This window comes from Glycine soja, chromosome 14 (genome assembly GCF_004193775.1).
Source record: "Glycine soja cultivar W05 chromosome 14, ASM419377v2, whole genome shotgun sequence".
Classification (NCBI taxonomy): Eukaryota; Viridiplantae; Streptophyta; class Magnoliopsida; order Fabales; family Fabaceae; genus Glycine; species Glycine soja.
Window position 1 is genome coordinate 25,772,658 of NC_041015.1, and position 24,695 is coordinate 25,797,352.

Sequence of the window (24,695 nt, forward strand, 5' to 3'; positions counted from 1 at the left end):
ACGAGAGACCAAGAGGGCTCGCAAGGAAGAGTATGGCCGGAACAAATTTCGCGGAGCTCTATGGGGTAGCAATAGTGAACTCAAGTTGCGAAGGGAGAAAGGACCAGTCGCGAGCACATAGCATGGTTCTAAAAGAGGAGTTGATTGCTTGTTCAAGGTCCAAAAGAAGCTTGTCTCAGCATCTATGCGAGACAGAAACCAACATGTTAGCTATCATCGCCAAGTACCAAGAAGAGTTGGGTCTAGCCACGGCCCACGAGCATAGAATCGGCATGAGTATGCCCAAGTATATGCGGAAAAAGAGGCTAGAGGAAGGGTGATCGACTCTTTACACCAAGAGGCAACCATGTGGATGGATCGGTTTGCTCTTACCTTGAACGGAGTCAAGAACTTCCCCGATTGTTAGCCAAGGCCAAGGCGATGGCAGACACCTACTCCGCCCCCGAAAGATTCAGGGCTTCTCGGCTATTGTCAGCATATGATAGACTTAATGGCCCACATAATTAGAAATCGTTAGGAAACTTGTATGGTCTCTCAGACCTTGACTAGATATGATTTCTTTTTTTGAAATAAAATGAGTTGGTCCCATGTTTCTACTCCAAAAGCTTGTGCAAATCAAATCACTCCTACATCTCATCTCTAGCATGCATTTTCTTTCTTTACCCACTCCTCACGTTTGGTTTTAGGGAAAACACTATAACTAAACGCGCCGCAAGGATCCCTATCGCACCAGATCCAAATCTAGAACGATGGGTGATCAAAGAGAGACACAGGAACAGATGAAAGCCGACATGTCGGCTCTGAAAGAACAAATGGCCTCCATGATGGAGGCCATGTTAGGTATGAAGCAGCTCATAGAGAAGAACGCGGCCACCGCCGCCGCTGTCAGTTCGGCTGCCGAAGCAGACCCGACTCCCTTGGCAACTACGCACCATCCTCCCTCAAACATAGTAGGACGGGGAAGGGACGCACTGGGACACGATGGTAGCCCTCACCTGGGATACAAACGAGCGGCTTACCCTTATGGATTGCCGCCCAATTATTCACCACCCGTCTTGCAAGAAGATGCGGGCCACATTGCTTCTCCCGTCCATGAAAGAGAGCCTCCTCAGCAGCCCGACGAAGTCCACAAAGACCCTCAAGATTACGCTCGAAGGGATGTCGAGTTCTATCCCCCGATCCCCGAAGGGCCGGCACAAGGCACATTGCCTCAACCCAACATCGCAGCACCGCAATAGTTTTGTCTATGGAAGGGCCGCCCCCGGCAACTGAAGAAAGGAGGAAGCTCGATCTCCTTGAGGAAAGATTGAGGGCTGTGGAAGGATTTGGGGACTATCCGTTTGCAGACATGACGGATCTTTGCTTAGTACCCGATGTTGTTATTCCCCGAAGTTCAAAGTGCCGGACTTCGACAAGTATAAAGGGACGACTTGTCCCAAAAACCACCTCAAAATGTACTGCCGTAAGATGGCGCCCATTCTAAAGATGAAAAGCTGTTGATACACTTCTTTCAGGATAGCCTGGCCGGAGCTGCGGTAGTGTGGTACACTAATTTGAAGCTTCCCGTATCCGTACTTGGAAGGATCTGATTACCGCCTTCCTAAGGCAGTATCAGTACAATTCTGATATGGCTCCGGACCGTACTCAACTGCAGAATATGTTCAAGAAAGAGGGTGAAACCTTTAAAGAATATGCGCAGCGATGGAGGGATTTGGCGGCACAAGTAGCTCCTCCCATGGTTGAGAGAGAGATGATCACCATGATGGTAGACACTCTGCCAGTGTTCTACTATGAGAAGCTAGTGGGTTACATGCCGTCCAGCTTTGCGGATCTGGTGTTTGCCGGGGAAAGAATTGAGTGGGGATTGAAGAGAGGAAAGTTTGATTACGTTTCCTCCACAAACGTGAACGCCAAGAGAATCGGGGCAACAGGGGCAAAAGGAAGGAAGGAGATGCCCATGCCGTCTCTTCAACACCCGCATGGTCAAACCCCAGCAAACACCTCATGGTACCCATCAGTACGCGCAACATCACCCAAGCTTCTCGGCTCATGCTGGGAACGCCTCTAGCTCAACACCCGTGCAGCCTAAGGCACCCACCCAGAGGGAAGCTCCCCAAGTTCCAACTCCGAACGCGACTCGACCAGCCGGTAATTCCAACACGACAAGGAACGGCCCTCCGAGGCCGTTGCCGGAATTCACCCCGCTCCCAATGACGTACGAAGATCTTCTACCATCCCTCATCGCCAATCATTTGGCCGTGGTAACTCCCGGAAGGGTCTTCGAACCCCCTTTCCCGGTGGTATGACCCTAATGCAACTTGCAAGTACCATGGGGGCGCCCCGGGGCATTCCATCGAAAAATGCTTGGCCCTTAAATACAAGGTCCAACATCTAATGGATGCCGGATGGCTGACTTTCCAGAGGATCGGCCCAATTGTGAGGACCAACCCGCTCGCCAATCATGGAGGGGGGCAGTTAATGCAGTTGAATCCGATAGGCCCCACAGGTCTAAACCGTTGAGAGATGTGGCAACCCCTAGGAGGTTTATCTTTGAGGCCCTACAGAAGGGAGGTGTAATTCCCCATAGTGGGTGTAAGGAGGATTCCTGTCTGCTACATCCCGGCGAGATGCATGACATGGAGACGTGTTTGGAAGTAGAGGAATTGTTACAACGGATGATAGACCAAGTCGACTAGAAGTCGGCATTAAAGGAAAAGAAGAGCCGCATATATGCATGCAATCTACGGAGGGGAGCGGTATTGCGAAGCCCAAACCCTTGGTGATATACTTCACTAAAAGTGCAGCCTCGCAAAAGCCCGGGCATCCTTAATGGTCAACCTGTTCCTTTCCCGTACCAGAATAGTCACGCGGTCCCGTGGAGATATACACCTCCGGGGAAGAAGGAAGAAGAAGTCACTGACGTCAGCTCGCTGTCAGCTAAAGTAACAAATATCACGGGCTGAGCGGTGTGACCCGTAGTGGTCGTGTGTTCGCACCTCCGGAACCCTACGAGAATGGAGGATTGCCTTAAGGGTCCGCACTTAGGCAATCATGTAACACAGCTCCAAACACGAAAGTGGTGGACACATGAATGAAAACGCAATTCATGGGGCTCCGAAAAAGGGTGATAATGGAAGATTGCCTTGAGGGTCCGCACTTAGGCAATCATGAAACACACCTCCAAACTCGAAAGTGGAGGACACATGAACAGCCCTAGGCAATAACGTTCATGGGGCTCTGAAAAAGGGTGAGAATAGAGGATTGCCTTGAGGGTTCGCACTTAGGCAATCATGTAACACAGCTCCAAACACGAAAGTGGTGGACACATGAATGAAAACGCAATTCATTTGGCTCCAAAAAAGGGTGAGAATGGAAGATTGCCTTGAGGGTCCGCACTTAGGCAATCATGAAACACACCTCCAAACTTGAAATTGGAGGACACATGAACAGCCCTAGGCAATAACGTTCATGGGGCTCCGAAAAAGGGTGAGAATGGAGGATTGCCTTGAGGGTTCGCACTTAGGCAATCATGAAACACAGCTCCAAACTCGAAAGTGGAGGACACATGAACAGCCCTATGCAATAACGTTCATGGGGCTCCGAAAAAGGGTGAGAATAGAGGATTGCCTTGAGGGTTCGCACTTAGGCCATCATGAAACACAGGTCCAAACTCGAAAGTGGAGGACACATGAACAGCCCTAGGCAATCATGAAACACAGCTCCAAACTCGAATGTGGAGGACACATGAACAGCCCTAGGCAATAACGTTCATGGGGCTCCGAAAAAGGGTGAGAATAGAGGATTGCCTTGAGGGTTCGCCCTTAGGCCATCATGAAACACAGCTGTCATACCCTAATTTCGTCCGGGAACCTTTGCTCGATGACGTGCGACCATTCTTTGGTCCTCGTGAGGTGCTTGGCACCCATCATTAGGCAATTTGTGAAATTTCAGGACATGCCGGAAAACCAAAAAAATATTGATGCACAATCCGTAAGTTTCCGTGACACACCGGAAATCAAAAGGAAGCGTCGTTGCATAATTAAGTGAGGTTCCGTAACATTCCGTAAGTCAAAAAGGGGATGATTATGTAATCCGCAAGGTTCCGTAACAATTACGGAAAGAAAACAAGTATCGTTACGAAATTCGTAAGTTTCCGTAACTTTACGAAAAAAGAATCACCAAAAAACAGCAGAGGGGGTGAACTTAGTAAAAATGGGGGTGCAAATAGCACCCAGGCCCATTTGGGCCCTCCAGAAGGTTCCTCCAGAAGGCGGTTGCTTCTGGAGGAAGCAACCCTGCTCGCCTGGGCGAGCTGAGCTCGCCTGGGCGAGCTGGGCGGCAAGCATCTCCCCTATTTTGCTATAAATAGGGGAGAAAATGAAGAAGAAAAGGATCCCAGCCCTTTAGGCACTTCTCTATCTTTGGAAATTGCTTGGAAAAATTGTTTCCGTGAAGAAAATCTAAGCCGAGGCGCTTCCGAAACGTTTCCGTAACGTTTTCCGTGAGGAATCTCGCAAAAGTTTCAACCGTTCTTCGACGTTCTTCATTCGTTCTTCATCGTTCTTCGATCTTCAACGGGTAAGTACCTCGAACCAAGTTTTTCGATTCATTCTATGCACCCGTAGTGGTCCACATTGTGTTTCGTGCATTTTTATTCTCATTTTGTTTACTTTTTATACCCCCTGTTGACGTGCTTAAGCCATTTTACTTAAGTCATTTCTCGCTTAACTTAAAAATAAAATAAATTTCCACCGAACGTTTGAATTGTATTATCCATTAACTTTGGTTAAAATCAATTCCGACCGTTCGGTCATGCCGTAACCACGTTGGAAATCAAAAAGAGGTAAAAAAATAATATAATAATCAAAAAGACATCTTTTAGTAAAATAAAGCGGAAAATCAATCGGACGTTTTCTCTTTGGGATTTCTCATTCTTAACCGAATTGATTAATAACTAAAGTGAAACTAAGGCTAAAATCAACTCGCCTAGTCAAGCTCGTCCACAAAAATAGGCTTTTGAAGTTTGTCATTTCAATTTCTCACTAAGTAAAATGGATCATTTTTAAGGTCCAACGCCTTAAAATGATCACCACTTAAGTAAAAAAGAATCACTTGATAAGAAAGAACTACGTAGGTCTGATTTTCTCATCCCAAATTGAGGAATACGTAGGAGCAAAGGGAAACACCCTTGTCGACCACAAAAAAGAAAAAAATATAAAAAGGGTATAAAGGATATAAAGAACATAAAAGGGAACATAAAAATCAAAGTCATGTTTGCACATTCGATTAAAGGCTGCCGTCCCTTGGGACGGACGTGTGGGGTGCTAATACCTTCCCCGTGCGTAAATACAACTCCCGAACCTTTCACTAAAAAGTTCGTAGATCACGTCTTTTCCGGTTTTTCCGACGTTTTCCTCAAATAAACGTTGGTGGCGACTCCGCGCGTATTCCTTTCGTGGAACACTCATCCCGCGAGTCTCGCGTCGCCCTCCCGCCGAAGGGTAGGTTGCGACAGTTGGCGACTCCACTGGGGACTTTTTTTAGAGAGTTAGGCCATTTAATCTTGTGCAATGTTTTATCATGACTTTCTCCTTTGTTGGTTTCCCTTTATTTGTCTTATGTTCTTGTGTATATAAACTATTTGTTGCTTTTAGTGTATTTTAAAATGTATGCATAGGTAAATATTTATTCATTTGATGCACACAAACACCAACACTATTTGCACACACTGTGAGTGAAAAAAAAGGGGCCCTATACCCGGGTTCGTGGGAACATAAGGAGTGGAGGTGAATCTGTGATCATGCTAGGTCTCCGACTTGCTTGATTACAGTGAACCCTCATCTAGAGCTTTTCTCTTTGAAAACCTATTGTTGCTAGTAGTCCCTACTGCTACGATATGTTCTTCAAAGGGGATGATACCTCTAGAAACCATCAAGAGAGATATAACTACCTTGGGGATTATTGCTAAAAGCCTAGTTGGTTCTCTCCCTTATAGGTCCCTTAAATAGGGGCACGAAGCAAACACGCTGCGTGCCATTTTTCACACTGCCATGCATGAGTATCATATACCCTTTTGCTTATGTTCGGTAAATATTGTCATACTGTGCACATTCCCGCATTGTGTCTTTTGCATAGGCCTTGCATGTGGGTTCTGTCTTGATCCCTACTGTAAACAAACCAACGGAGGGTCCGTGTCGCCTTCTTAAAAACGTGCGTTGGGGCATTTCGCTACCCCTAGACGTCGTATCTGAGAAGGGGACAAATTCCCCGGACCCCCGCATTCCTAGATTGCATCTGTGTCATATGCATTCCATCATGCATTCATCCAGTCCACCCATGAGATATCGGAGTTTTGATTTGCACCAGCTTTTATCTCACTTTAGTAAGCATGGGAACAAATCAAACCGGCAAGAGGTTCTACCAAGTCAAGGTCAAAAGCCCAGATACCACCAGCATCAAGGAATTAGGGCGGTTGATGGAACCCCTCCAAATGCAAGCCTTCCGCAAGACTTACGGAAAGATCTTAGAGTTAACCATAGCAGAGGTGTCCATAGAAGCCATTGCATCACTTACCCAATACTACGACCAGCCCTTGAGATGCTTCACATTCGGGGACTTCCAATTGGTACCAACCATTGAAGAATTTGAGGAAATTCTAGGATGTCCTCTCGGGGGAAGGAAACCCTATCTTTCCTCCGGGTGTCTCCCCTCTTTGAGCAGAATTGCAACTGTGGTCAAGGATTCAGCCAGAGGTTTGGACCGCATAAAACAGACTCGGAACGGCATAGCGGGCCTGCCACAGAAGTACCTAGAAGACAAGGCGAAGGGTATGGCCAATCAAGGAGACTGGGTCCCGTTTATGGATGTGTTAGCTTTGCTAATTTTTGGGGTCGTCCTCTTTCCAAACGTGGATGGTTTGATAGACCTAGCAGCAATCGACGCTTTCATTGCCTACCACCATAGCAAGGAAAGTCCGGTGGTAGCTGTCTTGGCGGATCTATTTGACACATTTGACCGAAGGTGCGAAAAGAGTAGCGCACGGATCATCTGTTGCTTACCCGCCCTCTGTGTTTGGTTGGTTTCACACTTGTTCCAACAAGACACAAGGCATCCATGTCCGCTCCTGAGCCATCGCTCATGTACTGAAAAGAGGAGAATAGATTGGGACCAGCTTTTGGCCGGGATAGGAGGTAGAACAATCAGTTGGTTCCCCCGATGGAAGGAAGGAAAAGAAGGAGTCCTTTCCTCATGTGGAAGATACCCAAACATTCCGCTGGTAGGGACGAGGGGTTGTATTAATTACAATCCCACGCTCGCTATAAGACAACTAGGGTACCCCATGAGGGGAGCACCGACGGAAGAAAGCATGTCTCCTTTCCTTGTGAGGGATCTCGGCGCACAAAATTCCAAGACTATACAAAGAATCCATAAGGCATGGGAAACCCCGTTAAGGAAAGATCAAGAGCTTAGAGGCATTCGTAATGGCATCATTGGTGGGTACCACGAATGGCTGAAAGTTCGCATACGAGGTTTAGATTGGCTAGCCAAGTTAAAAGTCGTCAGCAAAGAGAATTTTGAAGCACCGGAAGAGGACGAGGAAGTCCAAGCTCTCAAAAGCGAGTTAGGAAAGGCAAAACTCGCCAAGGAGAAGTTCAAGTTGGCTGCTACACACGTTCGGAAGGAGTGTGCCGGGTTACGGGAAGAGAATGCAATTACCGTAAGGGCCCTTGAACGAGAGACCAAGAGGGCTCGCAAGGAAGAGTATGGCCGGAACAAATTTCGCGGAGCTCTATGGGGTAGCAATAGTGAACTCAAGTTGCGAAGGGAAGAAAGGGACCAGTCGCGAGCACATAGCATGGTTCTAAAAGAGGAGTTGATTGCTTGTTCAAGGTCCAAAAGAAGCTTGTCTCAGCATCTATGCGAGACAGAAACCAACATGTTAGCTATCATCGCCAAGTACCAAGAAGAGTTGGGTCTAGCCACGGCCCACGAGCATAGAATCGCGGATGAGTATGCCCAAGTATATGCGGAAAAAGAGGCTAGAGGAAGGGTGATCGACTCTTTACACCAAGAGGCAACCATGTGGATGGATCGGTTTGCTCTTACCTTGAACGGGAGTCAAGAACTTCCCCGATTGTTAGCCAAGGCCAAGGCGATGGCAGACACCTACTCCGCCCCCGAAGAGATTCATGGGCTTCTCGGCTATTGTCAGCATATGATAGACTTAATGGCCCACATAATTAGAAATCGTTAGGAAACTTGTATGGTCTCTCAGACCTTGACTAGATATGATTTCTTTTTTTGAAATAAAATGAGTTGGTCCCATGTTTCTACTCCAAAAGCTTGTGCAAATCAAATCACTCCTACATCTCATCTCTAGCATGCATTTTCTTTCTTTACCCACTCCTCACGTTTGGTTTTTTAGGGAAAACACTATAACTAAACGCGCCGCAAGGGATCCCTATCGCACCAGATCCAAATCTAGAACGATGGGTGATCAAGAGGAGACACAGGAACAGATGAAAGCCGACATGTCGGCTCTGAAAGAACAAATGGCCTCCATGATGGAGGCCATGTTAGGTATGAAGCAGCTCATAGAGAAGAACGCGGCCACCGCCGCCGCTGTCAGTTCGGCTGCCGAAGCAGACCCGACTCCCTTGGCAACTACGCACCATCCTCCCTCAAACATAGTAGGACGGGGAAGGGACGCACTGGGACACGATGGCAGCCCTCACCTGGGATACAACGAGCGGCTTACCCTTATGGATTGCCGCCCAACTATTCACCACCCGTCTTGCAAGAAGATGCGGGCCACATTGCTTCTCCCGTCCATGAAAGAGAGCCTCCTCAGCAGCCCGACGAAGTCCACAAAGACCCTCAAGATTACGCTCGAAGGGATGTCGAGTTCTATCCCCCGATCCCCGAAGGGCCGGCACAAGGCACATTGCCTCAACCCAACATCGCAGCACCGCCAATAGTTTTGTCTATGGAAGGGCCGCCCCCGGCAACTGAAGAAAGGAGGAAGCTCGATCTCCTTGAGGAAAGATTGAGGGCTGTGGAAGGATTTGGGGACTATCCGTTTGCAGACATGACGGATCTTTGCTTAGTACCCGATGTTGTTATTCCCCCGAAGTTCAAAGTGCCGGACTTCGACAAGTATAAAGGGACGACTTGTCCCAAAAACCACCTCAAAATGTACTGCCGTAAGATGGGCGCCCATTCTAAAGATGAAAAGCTGTTGATACACTTCTTTCAGGATAGCCTGGCCGGAGCTGCGGTAGTGTGGTACACTAATTTGGAAGCTTCCCGTATCCGTACTTGGAAGGATCTGATTACCGCCTTCCTAAGGCAGTATCAGTACAATTCTGATATGGCTCCGGACCGTACTCAACTGCAGAATATGTTCAAGAAAGAGGGTGAAACCTTTAAAGAATATGCGCAGCGATGGAGGGATTTGGCGGCACAAGTAGCTCCTCCCATGGTTGAGAGAGAGATGATCACCATGATGGTAGACACTCTGCCAGTGTTCTACTATGAGAAGCTAGTGGGTTACATGCCGTCCAGCTTTGCGGATCTGGTGTTTGCCGGGGAAAGAATTGAGGTGGGATTGAAGAGAGGAAAGTTTGATTACGTTTCCTCCACAAACGTGAACGCCAAGAGAATCGGGGCAACAGGGGCAAAAAGGAAGGAAGGAGATGCCCATGCCGTCTCTTCAACACCCGCATGGGTCAAACCCCAGCAAACACCTCATGGTACCCATCAGTACGCGCAACATCACCCAAGCTTCTCGGCTCATGCTGGGAACGCCTCTAGCTCAACACCCGTGCAGCCTAAGGCACCCACCCAGAGGGAAGCTCCCCAAGTTCCAACTCCGAACGCGACTCGACCAGCCGGTAATTCCAACACGACAAGGAACGGCCCTCCGAGGCCGTTGCCGGAATTCACCCCGCTCCCAATGACGTACGAAGATCTTCTACCATCCCTCATCGCCAATCATTTGGCCGTGGTAACTCCCGGAAGGGTCTTCGAACCCCCTTTCCCGAGGTGGTATGACCCTAATGCAACTTGCAAGTACCATGGGGGCGCCCCGGGGCATTCCATCGAAAAATGCTTGGCCCTTAAATACAAGGTCCAACATCTAATGGATGCCGGATGGCTGACTTTCCAAGAGGATCGGCCCAATGTGAGGACCAACCCGCTCGCCAATCATGGAGGGGGGGCAGTTAATGCAGTTGAATCCGATAGGCCCCACAGGTCTAAACCGTTGAGAGATGTGGCAACCCCTAGGAGGTTTATCTTTGAGGCCCTACAGAAGGGAGGTGTAATTCCCCATAGTGGGTGTAAGGAGGATTCCTGTCTGCTACATCCCGGCGAGATGCATGACATGGAGACGTGTTTGGAAGTAGAGGAATTGTTACAACGGATGATAGACCAAGGTCGACTAGAAGTCGGCATTAAAGGAAAAGAAGAGCCGCATATATGCATGCAATCTACGGAGGGGAGCGGTATTGCGAAGCCCAAACCCTTGGTGATATACTTCACTAAAAGTGCAGCCTCGCAAAAGCCCGGGCATCCCTTAATGGTCAAACCTGTTCCTTTCCCGTACCAGAATAGTCACGCGGTCCCGTGGAGATATACACCTCCGGGGAAGAAGGAAGAAGAAGTCACTGACGTCAGCTCGCTGTCAGCTAAAGTAACAAATATCACGGGGCTGAGCGGTGTGACCCGTAGTGGTCGTGTGTTCGCACCTCCGGACCTACCAGTCCAACCCGCCGACGTCAAAGGAAAAGGAAAAGTGGTGGAAGAACAAGATGGCGAAGCACCCCACGCTTCGAGTAAAGATATGCCGGCAAAGGGGCCCCCAGAGAAAAGGGATGGTAGAAAGGAGGTGTCGCTAGAGGAAGCCAGCGAGTTCCTTCGGATAATTCAGCAGAGCGAATTCAAGGTTATCGAACAGCTCAACAAAACCCCGGCTAGGGTCTCGCTGCTAGAGTTACTTATGAGCTCCGAGCCTCATCGGGCTCTGCTAGTAAAAGTGCTGAACGAGGCTCACGTGGCCCAAGATATTTCGGTAGAAGGTTTCGGAGGGCTGGTCAACAATATCACTGCCAACAACTATCTTGCCTTCGCCGAAGAAGAAATCCCCGCCGAGGGGAGAGGGCATAATAAGGCTTTACACGTATCAGTCAAGTGTATGGACCATATCGTGGCCAAGGTACTCATCGATAATGGTTCCAGTTTAAACGTGATGCCTAAGAGCACTTTGGACAAGTTACCATTCAATGCTTCCCATTTAAAACCAAGTTCAATGGTGGTTCGGGCCTTCGACGGCACTCGCCGAGAGGTTAGGGGAGAGATCGATCTCCCAGTACAAATAGGCCCTCACACCTGTCAAGTCACTTTCCAGATAATGGACATTAACCCCCCTACAGCTGCCTGTTGGGGCGCCCGTGGATCCACTCAGTGGGAGTTGTGCCTTCTACACTCCACCAAAAGCTGAAGTTCGTAGTGGAGGGGCACTTGGTCATCGTATCAGGCGAGGAAGATATCTTGGTAAGCTGCCCATCCTCCATGCCTTATGTGGAAGCCGCAGAAGAATCGTTAGAAACCGCTTTCCAGTCTTTTGAGGTGGTCAGCATTTCCTCCGTGGACTCCCTCTTTGGGCAACCTTGTCTGTCCGATGCGGCGGTAATGATGGCCCGAGTTATGTTGGGGAACGGTTATGAACCCGGGATGGGTTTAGGCAAAGACAATGGCGGCATAACTAGCCTGATAAAAACCCAAGGAAATCGTGGGAAATATGGTTTAGGCTATAAGCCCACTCAAGCGGACATGAAAAGAAGCACCGCAGGAAGGAAGGACAGTGGTCAGAGCTCGCGTTGGAGACAAGAAAGTGAAGGAAGCCCGCCCTGCCACATAAGTAGAAGCTTTATAAGTGCGGGTCTGGGAGACGAAGGTCAAGTGGTCGCGATATGTGAAGATGATGTTCCAAGAACTCTGGATTTGGTCCGACCATGCCCTCCTGATTTCCAGCTGGGAAATTGGCGGGTGGAGGAACGCCCCGGCATTTACACAACAAGCATAATGTAAACCTTTACGGTTTTAAAAGCTCTATAGTTGGGCCTAGGCTTTAGAGTTTTCATTTTGTTAAGGCTTTGTGTCTTTTGTCTTTGAATTTATAATACAAAGATCTTTCTTCATCTGTTCCTGGTCTCTACCCATTCTCATTCATTTGCATGTTTACTTCTTTTTCTGAAACGGCAGATCCGATGACGAGTCCCCCGAAGGTACTAATACCTGGGACCCGTCTATCAATTTCGAGCAAGAAATGAACCAAACGGAAGATGAAGGAGATGAGGGGGTGGGACTTCCTTCGGAACTAGAAAGGATGGTTGCCCATGAGGATCAAGAAATGGGGCCTCATCAAGAAGAAACAGAGCTAGTAGACTTGGGAATTGGCAGTGGAAAGAGGGAAGTAAAGATAGGTGCAGGCATTACCGCACCTATCCGTGAAGAATTAATAACCCTGCTAAAAGACTACCAAGACATCTTTGCTTGGTCATACCAAGATATGCCCGGTTTGAGTTCTGACATTGTGCAGCACCGATTGCCTCTGAATCCCGGGTGTTCCCCAGTAAAACAGAAATTGAGGAGGATGAAACCCGAAACGTCCTTGAAGATAAAAGAAGAAGTGAAGAAGCAGTTTGACGCTGGATTTCTGGCCGTCGCTCGGTATCCAGAATGGGTTGCCAACATCGTACCAGTTCCTAAAAAGGGTGGGAAAGTACGAATGTGTGTAGATTACCGGGACCTGAATCGGGCCAGTCCCAAGGACAATTTTCCGCTACCACACATCGATATCCTCGTAGATAACACGGCCAATTTCGCTTTATTTTCCTTCATGGATGGTTTCTCTGGTTACAATCAGATAAAGATGGCGCCCGAGGATATGGAAAAGACTACCTTCGTCACCCTGTGGGGAACGTTCTGTTACAAGGTGATGTCCTTTGGACTCAAGAACGCCGGGGCAACTTATCAACGGGCCATGGTAGCTTTGTTCCATGATATGATGCATCAAGAGATCGAGGTCTACGTGGACGACATAATCGCTAAATCTAACTCTGAGGAAGAACACCTTGTCAACCTGCGGAAGTTGTTCGAAAGGCTTAAGAAATATCAATTAAGGTTGAACCCCGCTAAGTGTACCTTTGGGGTCAAATCAGGGAAATTGCTTGGTTTCGTTGTAAGCCAGAAAGGGATAGAGGTAGACCCCGAAAAAGTGAAGGCTATCCTTGAGATGCCGGAACCCCGTACAGAGAGGCAAGTCCGAGGTTTCCTGGGGCGCTTGAATTATATTGCCAGATTCATATCGCAGCTCACAGCCATTTGTGAGCCGTTGTTTAAACTCTTGCGCAAAAACCAAACTGATCGGTGGAATGAGGATTGCCAAGAGGCTTTTGGAAAGATCAAAAAGTGCCTAATGAATCCTCCTGTGCTTATGCCACCAGTACCTGGAAGGCCTCTCATTTTGTACATGACAATCTTGGACGAGTCAATGGGGTGTATGCTGGGGCAACATGACGAATCCGGGAAGAAAGAGCGCGCTGTTTACTACCTAAGTAAGAAGTTCACGACCTGTGAGATGAATTACTCCTTGCTCGAAAGAACGTGTTGTGCTTTAGTATGGGCGTCCCATCGCCTAAGGCAGTACATGCTGAGCCATACTACCTGGTTGATATCCAAAATGGACCCGGTTAAGTACATCTTTGAAAAGCCAGCTCTCACAGGACGAATCGCCCGGTGGCAAGTCTTGCTATCTGAGTTTGATATAGTCTACGTCACCCAAAAGGCGATAAAAGGAAGCGCTTTGGCAGATTATTTGGCTCAACAGCCTCTTAACGACTACCAGCCCATGCATCCGGAATTCCCGGATGAGGACATCATGGCCTTGTTCGAGGAAAAGTTGGACGAAGATCGGACAAATGGACTGTATGGTTTGACGGAGCGTCAAACATTCTAGGTCATGGCGTTGGGGCAGTGTTGATCTCTCCGGACAATCAATGTGTACCTTTCACAGCCAGGCTAGGATTCGACTGCACCAACAACATGGCCGAATATGAAGCATGTGCCCTAGCCGTCCAGGCAGCAATTGACTCCGATGTCAAACTACTCAAGGTGTACGGCGACTCAGCGTTGGTAATCCATCAGCTGAGAGGGAATGGGAAACTAGAGATCCCAAGCTGATACCCTACAAAGCCTACATCAAGGAATTGGCTAAGACTTTCGATGAGATCTCCTTCCATCATGTTCCCCGCGAGGAAAATCAAATGGCGGATGCACTTGCTACATTGGCATCTATGTTCCAGCTAACACCGCACGGGGACCTACCCTACATTGAATTTCAGTGTCGTGGCAAACCCGCACATTGTTGCCAAGTGGAAGAGGAACGGGACGGAAAGCCCTGGTATTACGACATCAAGCGATATGTCGAAAGCAAAGAATACCCGCCGGAGATTGCCGACAACGATAAAAGGACATTGAGGAGGTTGGCAGCCAGTTTCTTCATGAGCGGAGGCACACTGTATAAGAGGAATCACGACATGACACTCCTGCGATGTGTGGATGCCAAGGAGGCAAATCACATGATCGAGGAAGTCCATGAGGGCTCGTTTGGAACGCACGCCAATGGGCATGCTATGGCCAGGAAGATCTTAAGAGCAGGTTATTACTGGCTTACCATGGAAAGTGATTGTTGTGTCCATGTGAGGAAGTGCCACAAATGTCAAGCATTCGCAGATAATGTTAATGCCCCACCACATCCTCTGAATGTCATGTCCGCCCCTTGGCCTTTCTCCATGTGGGGAATAGATGTCATCGGGGCCATTGAGCCCAAGGCCTCGAATGGTCATCGCTTCATCCTCGTAGCGATAGATTATTTCACCAAGTGGGTCGAGGCGGCTTCATATACCAATGTCACGAGGAATGTGGTGGTCAGGTTCATTAAGAAAGAGATCATCTGCCGATATGGTTTGCCAAGGAAGATTATCACGGACAACGGCACCAACCTGAATAATAAGATGATGGCAGAAATGTGCGAGGAGTTTAAAATCCAGCATCACAATTCCACGCCCTACCGGCCAAAGATGAATGGAGCCGTGGAAGCGGCCAATAAGAATATCAAAAAGATTATCCAAAAGATGACCGTGTCATACAAGGATTGGCACGAAATGCTCCCATTCGCGTTACACGGTTACCGGACTTCAGTACGAACGTCAACTGGGGCAACGCCGTTCTCATTGGTATATGGGATGGAGGCTGTGTTACCGTTTGAGGTAGAAGTCCCGTCATTAAGGATCTTGGCAGAATCCGGATTAAAGGAATCAGAGTGGGCTCAAACACGCTACGATCAGCTCAACCTCATTGAGGGTAAGCGCTTAACAGCCATGAGTCATGGGCGCTTATACCAGCAGAGAATGAAGAGTGCATTCGACAAGAAAGTACGCTTACGCAAGTTCCATGAGGGAGACCTTGTGCTAAAGAAAATGTCCTATGCTGTCAAGGACCATCGAGGGAAATGGGCCCCGAACTACGAAGGGCCTTTTGTTGTGAAGAGGGCTTTTTCCGGAGGAGCCCTGGTGCTTACCAACATGGATGGCGAAGAGCTACCTTCACCCGTGAACTCTGATGTCGTCAAACAATATTATGCTTAGATGCTGGGGCAATTAAGGGTGTCGCTGCATGTTTCTATCTTTATGCGTTTTCTAGATTTCCCTCCGGGGATTTCCGGTCCGTTGTATCTCTTGTTACGATCTTTCAAAGAAATGAACATGGATTTGAGGCTTTTAGTCCTCGCGTTAGTTTCACACCTTGCGTTAATTTGTGATCGCCTGAGCCCTTCCGCTCAGTTCATGGGATCCCCCAAGCGCTTAATTAGAATTGAACCTGAACCAACTTTCCCTAAATTTTCTGCGTTTGAAAACATTCATGCATACGCATACGCATACGCATGTATATTGTTGTGGTAAAACAGGGGCAGGATCACCTTGGGCTACCTTCTGGAGTGAAGACAAAATATGAATGGCAGAAACCAGTCAAGGTAGGGTAATGATGCGGCCAAGATTGGCCATACCTGGTTGTTTATTACTTGCAGGTACTTAAGGATGAACGCAAGCGGGGATGGGGTCACGACCGACCGATCGTTGCCCTTCTCTGTGCGAAACAAGCATGGAATGTCGCTGCAAGGCAGCCCCGTATCCTTTCTATTTTGTAGCTTTCTTTTACTATTTGTTTGTTTTAAAAAAAGGAAAAGAGTAATAATAAGATAAGTAATCAACGCCTGATTCTAACCTAAGTAAGTTCAAGTTAGGCAAAAGGCTAATCCATGAGAAGGGAGGGGACATGGTCAATGTTCCCCTCAAAAAAAAAAAAAAAAAAAAAAAAAAAAAAAAGTGCAGGTTAGCTCGCCTGGGCGAGCTGGGCTCGCCTGGGCGAGCCACCTCTGCACCAAAATATAAAAATGACGAAGGGGGGGATGTTTTTTCATTCAAAAACTTCCCCCCCTCATTCAAAAAAGAAAGCTCACGGGACTCACGGATTTTGCAGCCCTTAGGTCACCATTTTTTGCGTTTTTGATTCCGTTTTGCTCTATTATTCGTCTCCAACAAGTAAGTACCTCATTCTTGGGCTTTCTAGCTTTCCATTGATGTATTTTGGTGCTCTAAATTGCATGTGTTTGCTAAGAAACGTGAGGGATTTATCCTCAAATTGTTGCTTGTTTTTGTTGAATTGAGGGGTTGTAAGGGATGGCCTTGGCCTAGGGTGTATTCTGAAGTAATGGCGCGTGCCACATTGTCCCCATTCTCTTGATATTCGTGCCTAAACATGCGCCCACCAAGTGCTCGGTGAAATGCCTCAACGACATATGAGCATGGTTTTGTGAGCTTTGGGTTGTGGGACTGTTTTATATGTATAGGGACAGCATGAAGGATTTAAAATGAATGCCCGAATGCAATTCTAGGCCTAGGAACCCAAGCTTTTAATTTCAATACAAGGAAGCATGACTTACGCCTAGGAATCTAAGTTTTGGTTTTGAATGTAAAAAGGCATGAATATTAGGACATGTTTGAGAGGTTGTTATTAGAATTTAAATTTGGCTGCCCCATGAGGAATACTTTGCACCTAGGTAGCATGGAAAATACCTTTCAACAGTATGTATATATGTGAATATATATATAGCATAAAATGCCTTGCAAAATATGAATACATATAGCATGAAAATGCCTTGCATAATATGAATATATATAGCATGAAGTGCCTTACAAAGTGTTGGATGGGTAGCGTAAAAGTGTTTTTCAAGATATGTGTATTTGTGAGTAGGTAACAAAAGAAGCCTCCCAAAAAAATGTGTGTATATATATAGGATGTAGCATTGAAAAGGTTTGTCAAAAAATATGTACATGGATAGGTGTTGTAAAATGTTTCACACAAAATTTTTATGTGTGCAAATACGTATGTGTCATAAAATAGCACGACCCCAATATGATTATTTTATAAAGTGCATGTTGACACTCGTGCCATGAGAAGTGTTGTTTGGCCCTTGTTTGTAATGATTGTTATATTTCTTGTAAACTAACTTTCCAAATGTTTGCCTTCGCAGGAATGGCCCCGAGGAAGCTTGCCTCAAAGAGGTCCAGGAAGGACAAGGCGGCCGAAGGAACTAGTTCCGCCCCGGAGTACGACAGTCACCGCTTTAGGAGCGTTGTACACCAGCAGCGCTTCGAAGCCATCAAGGGATGGTCGTTTCTCCGGGAGCGACGCGTCCAGCTCAGGGACGACGAGTATACTGATTTTCAGGAGGAGATAGGGCGCCGGCGGTGGGCACCACTGGTTACTCCTATGGCCAAGTTTGATCCAGAAATAGTCCTTGAATTTTATGCCAATGCTTGGCCAACAGAGGAGGGCGTGCGTGACATGAGATCCTGGGTTAGGGGTCAGTGGATCCCGTTCGATGCCGACGCTATCAGCCAGCTCCTGGGATATCCGATGGTGTTGGAAGAGGGCCAGGAATGTGAGTATGGCCAGAGGAGGAACCGGTCTGATGGGTTCGATGAGGAGGCCATCGCCCAGCTGCTATGTATACCGGGGCAGGATTTTGCCCGGACTGCTGCAGGGAGGCGAGTGCGAATCATGCGCACCAATATGACCACCCTGACCCAGATATGGATGATGTTGCTCCTCAGCAACATCCTGCCCACCGATCATAATTCCGACCTCCCCATGCCTAAGTGCCAGCTGGTGTACGCCATCCTGACACGGATGAGCATCCATGTGGCTCAGTTGATCGCTGATGCCATCTATATTTTTGCAGGTATGGCGCCCGCTAGGCACCCTTTGGACCCAGATAAGTCCAACAGGGCCCTGGGATTCCCCGCACTGATCACAGGACTCTGCCAGTCGTTCGGAGTCCCCGTTGCACCTACCAAGGTGATTCGGCCGCCCATCACCCGGGCTTTTATTGAGAAGTACTGTACCCAGAGACAGGGTCAGGGTGATGCTCCACAGGCCGCAGGCGCGCCCCCACCACCTCATCGTGCTGGCCAGGCTGGGGCATTTGACATGGAGCAGTATTTACAGCATTTGGTTCGCCAGCAGGCAGCCAACCACCGAGCCCATGTACGGACCCATGACTGTCTGTACCAGATGAGCCTTAGCATGCAGAGCCAGGGCTTCGCTCCTTTTTCATGCCCTACTCCAGACCAGTTCAGGGCAGAGGTTGCATGGCCCGGAGATTGGCCCGAGGCCCAAGCAGGAGAGGCACCCCCAGAAGCGCCCGGCGATGGAGAAGAAGCCCACGAGGATGAGGAGATGGCTGATTTGCTTGACTTCTTGGGAGGGAGTGGAGACACGTGACTGGGAGATCCCCAGATTCGCTTTTCTTTCATATTTCTTTTGTCATTCTATGTTATTGTTTTGACTTGAGAGACTAACGTTTGCTTTTGTTGTTTCGATTGTCATTTTGTACAGCGCATACATTTTGTTTAGGTTGTTGCGTTAGTATTTATATATCATTACTAGCGATGATGTTTGAAATTCTGGAACCGTGTAGAGTTCTTCGTTTAGGAACATCGTCCAAAAGTATATATGTAAAATAAACAAAAAAATCATGATAAAAATAAAAATGGAAAAGGATAGAAAATGAAATAGAAAAGAAAAGGAAGTGAAAAGAAAAAGAGAGCAAATAAGAAAAAAGCAAGTAAGGAAAAAGATGGAAAAAGAGAAAATAAGTTGTCTAGCTAAAAAAACGACATGCTTTTGAAAAGAGACGATTCCCAACTTTTCTTTGGAAAAAAAAAAAAAAATTCATTGATCATAACCAATTTTTTGGAAAATGTGTCTACACCTGAAGGGTGAATGCTGTGAAATTTCCCGGACGCCCGAAATGGACTCGGATGAATGCACAAATTGATAAAAGAACATATTTTGGAAACATTGGGTTGATTAAAAATAGAGGAAATGAATCCTGAGCCCTAGCATCACATGACCATAAAAAGTTGACAGTTGAGTGTCCGCATAGGTGCATGCATGACCAGTTTTGCATAAAGTTTCCAAATCATCATTTTTGCATTTGTGTCATGGAAATAATGTGGGGCATCCCTTTTATCCTTGAGCCAAACCAAACCCCGACATGTGTCATGTCTAGCCATTCTACAAACCTTGAGCTAAAATCCTGACTCACCGTAATCCTTACCCTCGGAAGCAAAAAGGAAAAGAAGGAAAATTTCCAATCAAAGAGAAAGCTAAAAGGAAGAGAAGGAAAATTTCCAATCAAAGAGAAAGCAAAAAGAAGAGAAAGAAAATTCCCAATCAAAGAATGGGAGAAAGAAAAAGGAAAAGAAAAGAAGGAAAGAAAGCTCCTGATCAAGGATCGAAAGAAAACAGAAGAAATGTGCAGAGAGGTCTTTGGACCGGACAATATCTGAACAATACAGAATTGTCACCAAATGAAACAAAAAAGAAAGGAAACCACGACCTAAAATGGTCTTCTCCCTTTAATTACCAACCAAAATCCCGTGCGCTAGCGACCTTTTTTCTCGCCCCGCACTAAACAAAAACAGAAAAAGCAAAAGGCCAGAAAAATCAAAAGCCAAAAACACATAAAAGCCGAAAGAAGAAACCACCAAAAGACCCCATTCCCAAGGGAAGCCCTATTGATCCATGATCACGCATGTAATTTTTTGGTTTGATAGGAAATAATTTGCAAAGTCAAGTCATGACATATCTATGGTTCGGAATTAGGATGAAACACTTACCTGTGCGAGATTGATACACTTTGAGTGGATTTCTTCTATTTTTGTCGAACCCAGTGTTTCCTCTAAATGGTCATTTAGAAACGAAATGCTAACATCCAAAATCTCATTTATGGTTATGGGAGATTTCATCAGCAGACTCTCCTTCCCCGGTAGACGCATTGTTTTTCACTCAAAAAAGCATATGCTGCTCTAAATCAGTTGGAATATTTGTCTCTTTGCTAAAGCATGTTTGCATTTTAGTGGAGAAAACACCGAGACTTTTTCAAGTCTCACAAGTTATCCAGAACTACGTAGGTCTGAGTTCCTCATTGGAGGATACGTAGGAGCAAGAGCCTCGCTTTTGTCGACCACACCGCCTTTTGTTGCCATAACTCAAGAGCCGGTAGCCCGCGGAGATACCTTACGGTTATCTGCACCCCTTTGCTAGGCAGACACAGTTGTGTCCGATGGCAAGCAGAGACCAAGTTTGGTCATTCTGCACACATGATACGCGGAGATACCTTACGGTTATCCGCCCCCCCTTTGCCATTCAGACACAATCGTGTTCGATGGCAAGCAGAGACCAAGTTTGGTCGTTCTGCACACATGATACGCGGAGATACCTTACGGTTATCCGCCCCCCCTTTGCCATTCAGACACAGTCGTGTTCGATGGCAAGCAGAGACCAAGTTTGGTCATTCTGCACACATGATACGCGGAGATACCTTACGGTTATCCGCCCCCCTTTGCCATTCAGACACAGTCGTGTTCGATGGCAAGCAGAGACCAAGTTTGGTCATTCTGCACACATGATACGCGGAGATACCTTACGGTTATCCGCCCCCCCTTTGCCATTCAGACACAGTCGTGTTCGATGGCAAGCAGAGACCAAGTTTGGTCATTCTGCACACATGATACGCGGAGATACCTTACGGTTATCCGCCCCCCCTTTGCCATTCAGACACAGTCGTGTTCGATGGCAAGCAGAGACCAAGTTTGGTCATTCTGCACACATGATACGCGGAGATACCTTACGGTTATCCGCCCCCCTTTGCCATTCAGACACAGTCGTGTTCGATGGCAAGCAGAGACCAAGTTTGGTCATTCTGCACACATGATACGCGGAGATACCTTACGGTTATCCGCCCCCCTTTGCCATTCAGACACAGTCGTGTTCGATGGCAAGCAGAGACCAAGTTTGGTCATTCTGCACACATGATACGCGGAGATACCTTACGGTTATCCGCCCCCCCTTTGCCATTCAGACACAGTCGTGTTCGATGGCAAGCAGAGACCAAGTTTGGTCATTCTGCACACATGATACGCGGAGATACCTTACGGTTATCCGCCCCCCCTTTGCCATTCAGACACAGTCGTGTTCGATGGCAAGCAGAGACCAAGTTTGGTCATTCTGCACACATGATACGCGGAGATACCTTACGGTTATCCGCCCCCCTTTGCCATTCAGACACAGTCGTGTTCGATGGCAAGCAGAGACCAAGTTTGGTCATTCTGCACACATGATACGCGGAGATACCTTACGGTTATCCGCCCCCCTTTGCCATTCAGACACAGTCGTGTTCGATGGCAAGCAGAGACCAAGTTTGGTCATTCTGCACACATGATACGCGGAGATACCTTACGGTTATCCGCCCCCCTTTGCCATTCAGACACATTCGTGTTCGATGGCAAGCAGAGACCAAGTTTGGTCATTCTGCACACATGATACGCGGAGATACCTTACGGTTATCCGCCCCCCTTTGCCATTCAGACACAGTCGTGTTCGATGGCAAGCAGAGACCAAGTTTGGTCATTCTGCACACATGATACGCGGAGATACCTTACGGTTATCCGCCCCCCTTTGCCATTCAGACACAGTCGTGTTCGATGGCAAGCAGAGACCAAGTTTGGTCATTCTGCACACATGATACGCGGAGATACCTTACGGTTATCCGCCCCCCTTTGCCATTCAGACACAGTCGTGTTCGATGGCAAGCAGAGACCAAGTTTGGTCATTCTGCACACATGATACGCGGAGATACCTTACGGTTATCCGCCCCCCCTTTGCCATTCAGACACAGTCGTGTTCGATGGCAAGCAGAGACCAAGTTTGGTCATTCTGCACACATGATACGCGGAGATACCTTACGGTTATCCGCCCCCCCTTTGCCATTCAGACACAGTCGTGTTCGATGGCAAGCAGAGACCAAGTCTGGTCATTCTGCACACATGATACGCGGAGATACCTTACGGTTATCCGCCCCCCTTTGCCATTCAGACACAGTCGTGTTCGATGGCAAGCAGAGACCAAGTTTGGTCATTCTGCACCCATGATACGCGGAGATACCTTATGGTTATTCGCACCCTTTCTTTTGCTATCTGTAAGACAGAACGCTTGATAGCATGCAGGGGCTGACACAGTCTTCTGCACCTTTTGTTCCTCCGGGGACAACAAAGTCATTTACATGTGGAAATTTCATGGTCACCCGCGACTCTCGTCAGCCGAGAGGAGCGAAATTAGTGTCATACGCTGATTTTCGGGGACCTTTGCTTGATGACATGCGACCATTCTTTGGTCCTTGTGAGGTGCTTGGCATCCATCATCAGGCAGTTTGTGAAATCCTAAGAACGACGAGTCACGGTCACCCGCGACTCTCGTCAACCGAGAGGAGCGAAATTAGTGTCATACACTGATTTTCGGGTACCTTTGCTTGATGACATGCGACCATTCTTTGGTCCTTGTGAGGTGCTTGGCGCCCGTCATTAGGCAATTTGTGAAATTTTGGAACAACAAGTCATTGGCATGTGGAGATTTTATGGTCACCCGCGACTCTCGCCAAGTTGAGAGGAGCGAAATTAGTGTCTTATCTTTACTTTTCTTTTATCTCCAATAAAAGACAAGTAAAGAGGGGCAACTGTCATACCCTAATTTCGTCCGGGAACCTTTGCTCAATGACGTGCGACCATTCTTTGGTCCTCGTGAGGTGCTTGGCACCCATCATTAGGCAATTTGTGAAATTTCAGGACATGCCGGAAAACCAAAAAAATATTGATGCACAATCCGTAAGTTTCCGTGACACACCGGAAATCAAAAGGAAGCGTCGTTGCATAATTAAGTGAGGTTCCGTAACATTCCGTAAGTCAAAAAGGGGATGATTATGTAATCCGCAAGGTTCCGTAACAATTACGGAAAGAAAACAAGTATCGTTACGAAATTCGTAAGTTTCCGTAACTTTACGAAAAAAGAATCACCAAAAAACAGCAGAGGGGGTGAACTTAGTAAAAATGGGGGTGCAAATAGCACCCAGGCCCATTTGGGCCCTCCAGAAGGTTCCTCCAGAAGGCGGTTGCTTCTGGAGGAAGCAACCCTGCTCGCCTGGGCGAGCTGAGCTCGCCTGGGCGAGCTGGGCGGCAAGCATCTCCCCTATTTTGCTATAAATAGGGGAGAAAATGAAGAAGAAAAGCATCCCAGCCCTTTAGGCACTTCTCTATCTTTGGAAATTGCTTGAAAAAATTGTTTCCGTGAAGAAAATCTAAGCCGAGGCGCTTCCGAAACGTTTCCGTAACGTTTTCCGTGAGGAATCTCGCAAAAGTTTCAACCGTTCTTCGACGTTCTTCATTCGTTCTTCATCGTTCTTCGATCTTCAACGGGTAAGTACCTCGAACCAAGTTTTTCGATTCATTCTATGCACCCGTGGTGGTCCACATTGTGTTTCGTGCATTTTTATTCTCATTTTGTTTACTTTTTATACCCCCTGTTGACGTGCTTAAGCCATTTTTCTTAAGTCATTTCTCGCTTAACTTAAAAATAAAATAAATTTCCACCGAACGTTTGAATTGTATTATCCATTAACTTTGGTTAAAATCAATTCCGACCGTTCGGTCATGCCGTAACCACGTTGGAAATCAAAAAGAGGTAAAAAAATAATATAATAATCAAAAAGACATCTTTTAGTAAAATAAAGCGGAAAATCAATCGGACGTTTTCTCTTTGGGATTTCTCATTCTTAACCGAATTGATTAATAACTAAAGTGAAACTAAGGCTAAAATCAACTCGCCTAGTCAAGCTCGTCCACAAAAATAGGCTTTTGAAGTTTGTCATTTCAATTTCTCACTAAGTAAAATGGATCATTTTTAAGGTCCAACGCCTTAAAATGATCACCACTTAAGTAAAAAAGAATCACTTGATAAGAAAGAACTACGTAGGTTTGATTTTCTCATCCCAAATTGAGGAATACGTAGGAGCAAAGGGAAACACCCTTGTCGACCACAAAAAAGAAAAAAATATAAAAAGGGTATAAAGGATATAAAGAACATAAAAGGGAACATAAAAATCAAAGTCATGTTTGCACATTCGATTAAAGGCTGCCGTCCCTTGGGACGGACGTGTGGGGTGCTAATACCTT

The 24,695-nt window shown here is 47.1% G+C and overlaps 1 pseudogene; it reads left to right on the top strand.

Moving 5' to 3' along the window:
* The first annotated feature begins 12,790 nt into the window (after nt 1-12,790).
* Nucleotides 12,791-15,698, top strand: LOC114385038 (annotated as a pseudogene).
* Nucleotides 15,699-24,695: the final 8,997 nt, after the last annotated feature.